This window comes from Nelumbo nucifera, chromosome 1 (assembly GCF_055504915.1).
Source record: "Nelumbo nucifera cultivar China Antique chromosome 1, China Antique-T2T, whole genome shotgun sequence".
Taxonomy (NCBI): Eukaryota; Viridiplantae; Streptophyta; class Magnoliopsida; order Proteales; family Nelumbonaceae; genus Nelumbo; species Nelumbo nucifera.
Window position 1 is genome coordinate 94,081,965 of NC_142649.1, and position 6,000 is coordinate 94,087,964.

Here is a 6,000-nt window from a genome sequence, read left to right on the forward strand (position 1 = left end):
GGGGGCGAATTCTCCAGTTGAAAATCCATCTTTGTGATTTTAGCAAACTACAAAATTCCTCTCCAGTTCTTGCCGCCTCTACCCAGTTCGATCTCCTCTGTGGATTTGATCAACAAGAGCTCTTGATCTTGTTTCTTGGTAGAAGAAGCAAGCTGAAGCTATGCTCGCCAGCCCTTGATTGATTCTTGCTGAAGAAATGGGGTTCTTACTAAAGAACCGTCCTACTAATCCTACTTCACAACACACTGTGTTATCTTCAATGGAAGCGGGATTTGGTTTTCTCGTTGGGCGTGAACACCTACGTTGGGAGTTACTGCTACTCTGTATCAGGTATATCCCTCACTTCCTTTTGGTTTAAGATTTGGTCTAGTTTTGTTTCAAGAGTGATAATTGGAAATGCAGTTTCCTAAAATAGGGAATTTGATTCCCACATGGGAGAGAGAGAAATTTTTGAAATTTCGCCCAACCTTCCTATTGGGTTCAGCCATCCATATGATGGATCTCTCATCCCCTTCAGTGGAGTCCATGTGGGGTCCATGTAGACTCTCACTTGTGCACGTATGAGTCGATGCGAGCTTTCAGTTGTTATGAAGTGGGGTCCACGTGGACTCTTAGTTAAAATGTATAACATATATATGTATGAGAGAAGTGAGGGCTAAAATTGTCATTTGTATAAATATAAGCACTTATAGGGAAAGTAGCTTACCAAACATTCCCACCCCAATAAGTACTTAAAAACATAATAAGTGATTTGAAAAAGTGTGTTACCAAACAGCCTAAAGGGTTGTTAAACCAAGTACTTCTAAGAAGTACTTGTGCTTAATCATCTAACAGGGCCTTAGTCAATTAACTAAACCATAAGGGTAGTTTAAGAAATTTACCCTTTTATAAAACAACAAAATGCATTTAATATAACTTCATATAAATAGAATCTTAAATTTATTGATTATTTGACTCTCATTCCAAATCTAGAACCTTATTTCAATATGTCTTCCTAGAGATTGCTCATCATTATCAATTACACACAAAGAAACATAGGATAGTTGGGACAAAATTAAAAACCCATTTAGTTGGTACTCAGTGTTAGCACTTGATTTTTGCTTGGTCCCTTCTTTGACCCATCTCCTACATTTTGGATGCCCGATTGGACCATATCACCATACCTGATCCTCGATAAAACTCCATCATGTGAAACAAAATCCTTAAATAACCAATCACACAAAATTTCAACCCTAAATTCCTAGATTTAGCCAATCATCCATTAGATATTCCATTTCAACGCGTATAACACTATGATGCTCCTTGAACCTAAAATCCATAATTTGCGCATACCTAACACGATCAAACCCCAAATACTTTCAACAACCTCATAAGTCCAATCCATACCTACCCACCAAATTTTATCCCAAATTCCCTTATTTAACCCAACATCAAGCCTTGATTCTGTTTTGACGAATCTTATTGATCAAAAGCTCATATATCATGAATTTTCATTATCCAAGCCTTATTTGACCAATCAGACCCCACCACCATGTTCAAAGACCCAGAAAACCCTTCAACCACACATTTCACATCCTAATTCACCCATTTGACTATTGAACTGAGAAGGTGCCATTTCGATGCATTAGATTAAATTGCCACATCAGCTATCCAACTTAGGATCTTAAGAGGGTGGGGACTGATGTTAGCTTCTTACTTTACCTTATTAAAACACCTACACCAATGAATTTGAGCCTAATAGGCTTAAAGAGCTTAAAATACCAAATGAATCCCTACTTAAAACTAAGAAAGGACAAAACCTCATTTAAAAGTTCATTAAATTTACATTTTTTACCACTGTCAGCCCCAAGTATGGGGCTACAACGTCTGGCACGCCCCAACCCCTCATTGGATGCATGAAATCCATAAGAAACCTCCCAAACTCGAGAAAATTTGTTTGCACAAAGAAGGAAATGTTAACTATAGGCCTTTCTCTTTCAAAATCCTTACCTATTTTAGTGAAAGTGCTTTGCTGAATCACAAACACTATATCTGGACAAATTTCAGACCCATATCCCTCCCTTTTTGTCTATAAATAGAGGCCCAATTCGAGCTTGAAGGGGGAGGGAAGTTTCCCAATTTCTGTGATACACCTATTGTACTTGAAATCCTTGAAGCCAAGCTCAAGCTTCATTCCCTATTTTCTAAACTTAGCACTAGAAATGCTCAGCCCAATTTCGTGCCTTGCTCAAGTTTCGCTTGAACTCCTTTTAGCTGCAGGAAAGTTTGTTGCAAGGTTGTACACTCTACCATCTCTCTACTTTCAGTTTAGTTTCAGATTGTTTAAAGTCCTAAAGATCCTGGGAAACTTGCATTCTCATCTTCCTCCAGATTGAGAAAAAGAGGTAGAGAGGTGAGGGTCTTAGGGAAACTAGCACCTAAGACCTGATAGCATCACCTCAAATCAATTCTAGGCAAAGTTGAGAACGATTTTGCTAGATTTCAAGAGCTTTGAGCAATCCTATTAATTCGTGCTTTGCTAGAATTTGAGCCTGGATTACTACTATAGTGGGCTGCTATAGCAACTTGGAGAGGGGTACCTAACACCTTCCCTCTACCAATATTTGGAACCCAAAACCTTTCAGTTCAGTGCCTTTCCAATGGAGGATAAAGTCACTATCAAAGACTTAAATCAAAATTTTCAAATTTGAAAATAAGGGCCCATTTTCTCTAAAAATGGATGACGACTCCATCTATTTGAGCCGACCATGAGCTTCTTGGAACTCACACTTAGTATATCCTTTTGATCATTTTTGTCATCAAATTGAATATTGGGTTCCTCGTCCTTGACAAAGTGATAGGGAGTGGGTGCCTTACCGTGAACCCGCCCAACACTAGGAATAAAGTAGGGAAACTTCTTCCTCATCCTTAATGGGGAGTGGGTACCTTGCCTTGAACCAGCTTGACATCGGGGACAGGATAGGGAAAATTTAAGGATTCCCTATCCCTAATGGGGAGTGGGTGCCTTGCCCTAAACCCACCCAACATTGGGACAAGATAAGGAAATTTGAGGATTCCCTATCCCTAACGGGGAGTGGGTGCCTTGCCTTGAACCTGCCCAATAATAGGGAGAAGGTAGGGATGGGTTAGTGTCTTGACTAATGGACAAGGACAGGGAGGGGTTGCCCCACCCCGAACCCGCCCCATTGGCATTCCTATATAATTATTCATTATTAGTGAAATTAATAAAATTAAATGTGAGCTCTTGTAATTATTTTTATTTATTTAATGTAAATCACAAATTTATCTAAAAACAATGAAAATAATAATAACAGACAATTATTAAAATTACTATAAATGATTAATAAAATAAAATTTTAAAAAATATACATATTAAATTACTAATAAATATTTTATGTAAACCAACATTAAAGAAAAAATATAATTATTGAAATTTTAAATATTGACAATAACTTTGAATATTTTTAGTTAATTAGAAACAAAATTTTATTATTAATTTATCAATTGATTAATAGTAAATAAAATTATTCAATTCTTTAGATTTTTTTTGTATATCACATGGGTCCCTGTTATTTATCCTATAAACTATTTTATAGGAATTAAGTGGATCAAAATTTGGTTTATTATAACAAACTCTTTTCATCTTGGCAGGAGTTACATTTCCATTATCTTTGAAAGAAATTTTATTTAGTGATCTGTTTATAAAAGAAATTGCAAGAAGGATATGGATAAGAGTTGGATGACTAGGACAAGGTATCTACTTTTACTCTTAGTATCGATAACCTACAACATGAGATTATCTTTGGGTTATGGTTCATAATTCCTTTTATTAATTAATAACTCTAGGGAAAGCGGTGAATATGAGAATGGAGTAAAAAATCATAGAATTTGCAGTAACCTACGATAAAGTTGATGGGAAGATTTATTGTCCATGCAAACAGTATGCAAACATATTTATAAAAACTAAAGAAGATGTTGAAGGTGATGTGCTTTGGAATTGAATAATGTCAAGTTACATGACTTAGTATTTACATGGTGAGAGTTATACTCCATTATTACCTGACCCTTGAAGTCAAGATGTGCCACCTCATGATGAAATGCATGGGTTACTATGTGGTGCTTTTGGAATGACAATAGATAATTCCAATATGGACGAACCTACATCATATGAGAATGTTCACGAGGCCCCAAATCTTGAGGTTAAAGGGTTCTTCTAGTTATTGGAAAATGCTGAACAACCACTATATCCAGGATGTGATAAGTTGACAAAGCTTTCTTTTATTACAAAGTTAGTACAAATTAAGTGCATGCATGGGTGGTCTAATAAATCATTTGAGGATTTACTCAAGTTGTTAAGGATCACTATCCCAGGGGGTGGGACATTACTAATAAACTTTTATGAGACAAATGAGATTATTCGGGAGTTGGATCTCACTTATACTAAGATTGATGCATGTCCATATAATTGCCAATTATATTGGAAGGATAAATCTGAGGATGAGAAATGTTCACAATGTCAAACTTCAAGGTGGAAAGAAAGTAGTGATGGTATTGATGATGAGGAAAGGGACACAATTGCAAATAAAAAGAAGATTTTTGTGAAGACATTATGGCATTTCCCTTTGATTCCAAGGCTACAATGATTGTTTATGGAAGTACAAATGGCAAAAAACATGAGATGGCATGCAAAGGGTGGGATTCAAGATAGAATAATGAGGCATCCAACAGATACACTTGCATGGAAATCCTTAGATAATCAATATCCAGATTTTGCACTTGATTGTGCAATGCACCTCTTGACCTAGCATCAGATGGATTTAATCCATATGGAAATATGAACATATTCCATAGTACATGGCCAGTTGTGTTGATACCATATAACCTACCACCTTGGTTGTGTATGAAATCAACATACTTTATGTTATCTTTGCTTATACTTGGTCTGATTGCTCCAAGTAATGATATTGATGTGTATTTGCAGCCTTTAGTCGATGAGCTTCAGATATTGTGAAATGTAGGAGTCATCACATATGATGCATTTTTGAAAAAAAAAAAATCTCATTGCATTTATATCCATGCTTTGGATGATCAATGACTTCCCTGCATATGTAATCTTGTTAGGATGGAGTACAAAAGGCAGGTTAGCTTGTCCTTATTGTAACAAGGATACATATTCTTTGTGATTGGATAATAACAACAAATTCTGTTACATGGGACAACGCTGGTTCTTAAGCAAAGATCATAGATTTAGGAGTGATAGAAGAGGATTTAATGGAAAGCAAGAATGGAGAGAGACACCAAAATAATTAATTGTATGAGAATCAATTATTAGTTGAGATTAATAGAATAGAAGTGGTATTTGGGAAGAAGACTAAAAAGCTAACTCGTCCAAAGAAAAAGAAATCTAAAAATATGACAAAAACCAAGAAGATGAATCGGGGCAAAGCAAAGGGAGAAGCGCCTCTAAAAGAAGCACCTATATAGAAACAACATAATTGGAAAAAGAAGAGTATCTTCTTTAACTTACCATATTGGGCAAGTAATTTAATACACCACAATTTAGATGTTGTGCACATTGAGAAGAATGTTTTAGATACCATTCTTTAACTTAATGCACAAAAGCATTAAGTCATTCAATTCAACCACTTAAGCCATGATCAAATAGTCCTTAACATTGTATTTGGCTCACTTGCAAGTGAAGTGGTAGAAAGACTGTATTGCCTTTTCTGTATTTGAAAATGCAAAGATTATTTTAAAAATTTAGCCATTATATGCATATTATATGAGAAATATGAATGTATTAAAAGGGTTAAAAATTTTACTTGTGAACCAAGACAACAAAGAAAACTTCTTATTTGCTTTCTAGAAGTACTTGGTAAAAAATATAAGATGTCCAATATTCTAATGTACTTATTATAGGCTATATGGCTCCATTTGGAAGGAGTACAAATACAAATATGTAGAGTGCAAAACCTTATATTTTGTTCGTATTTGTACTAT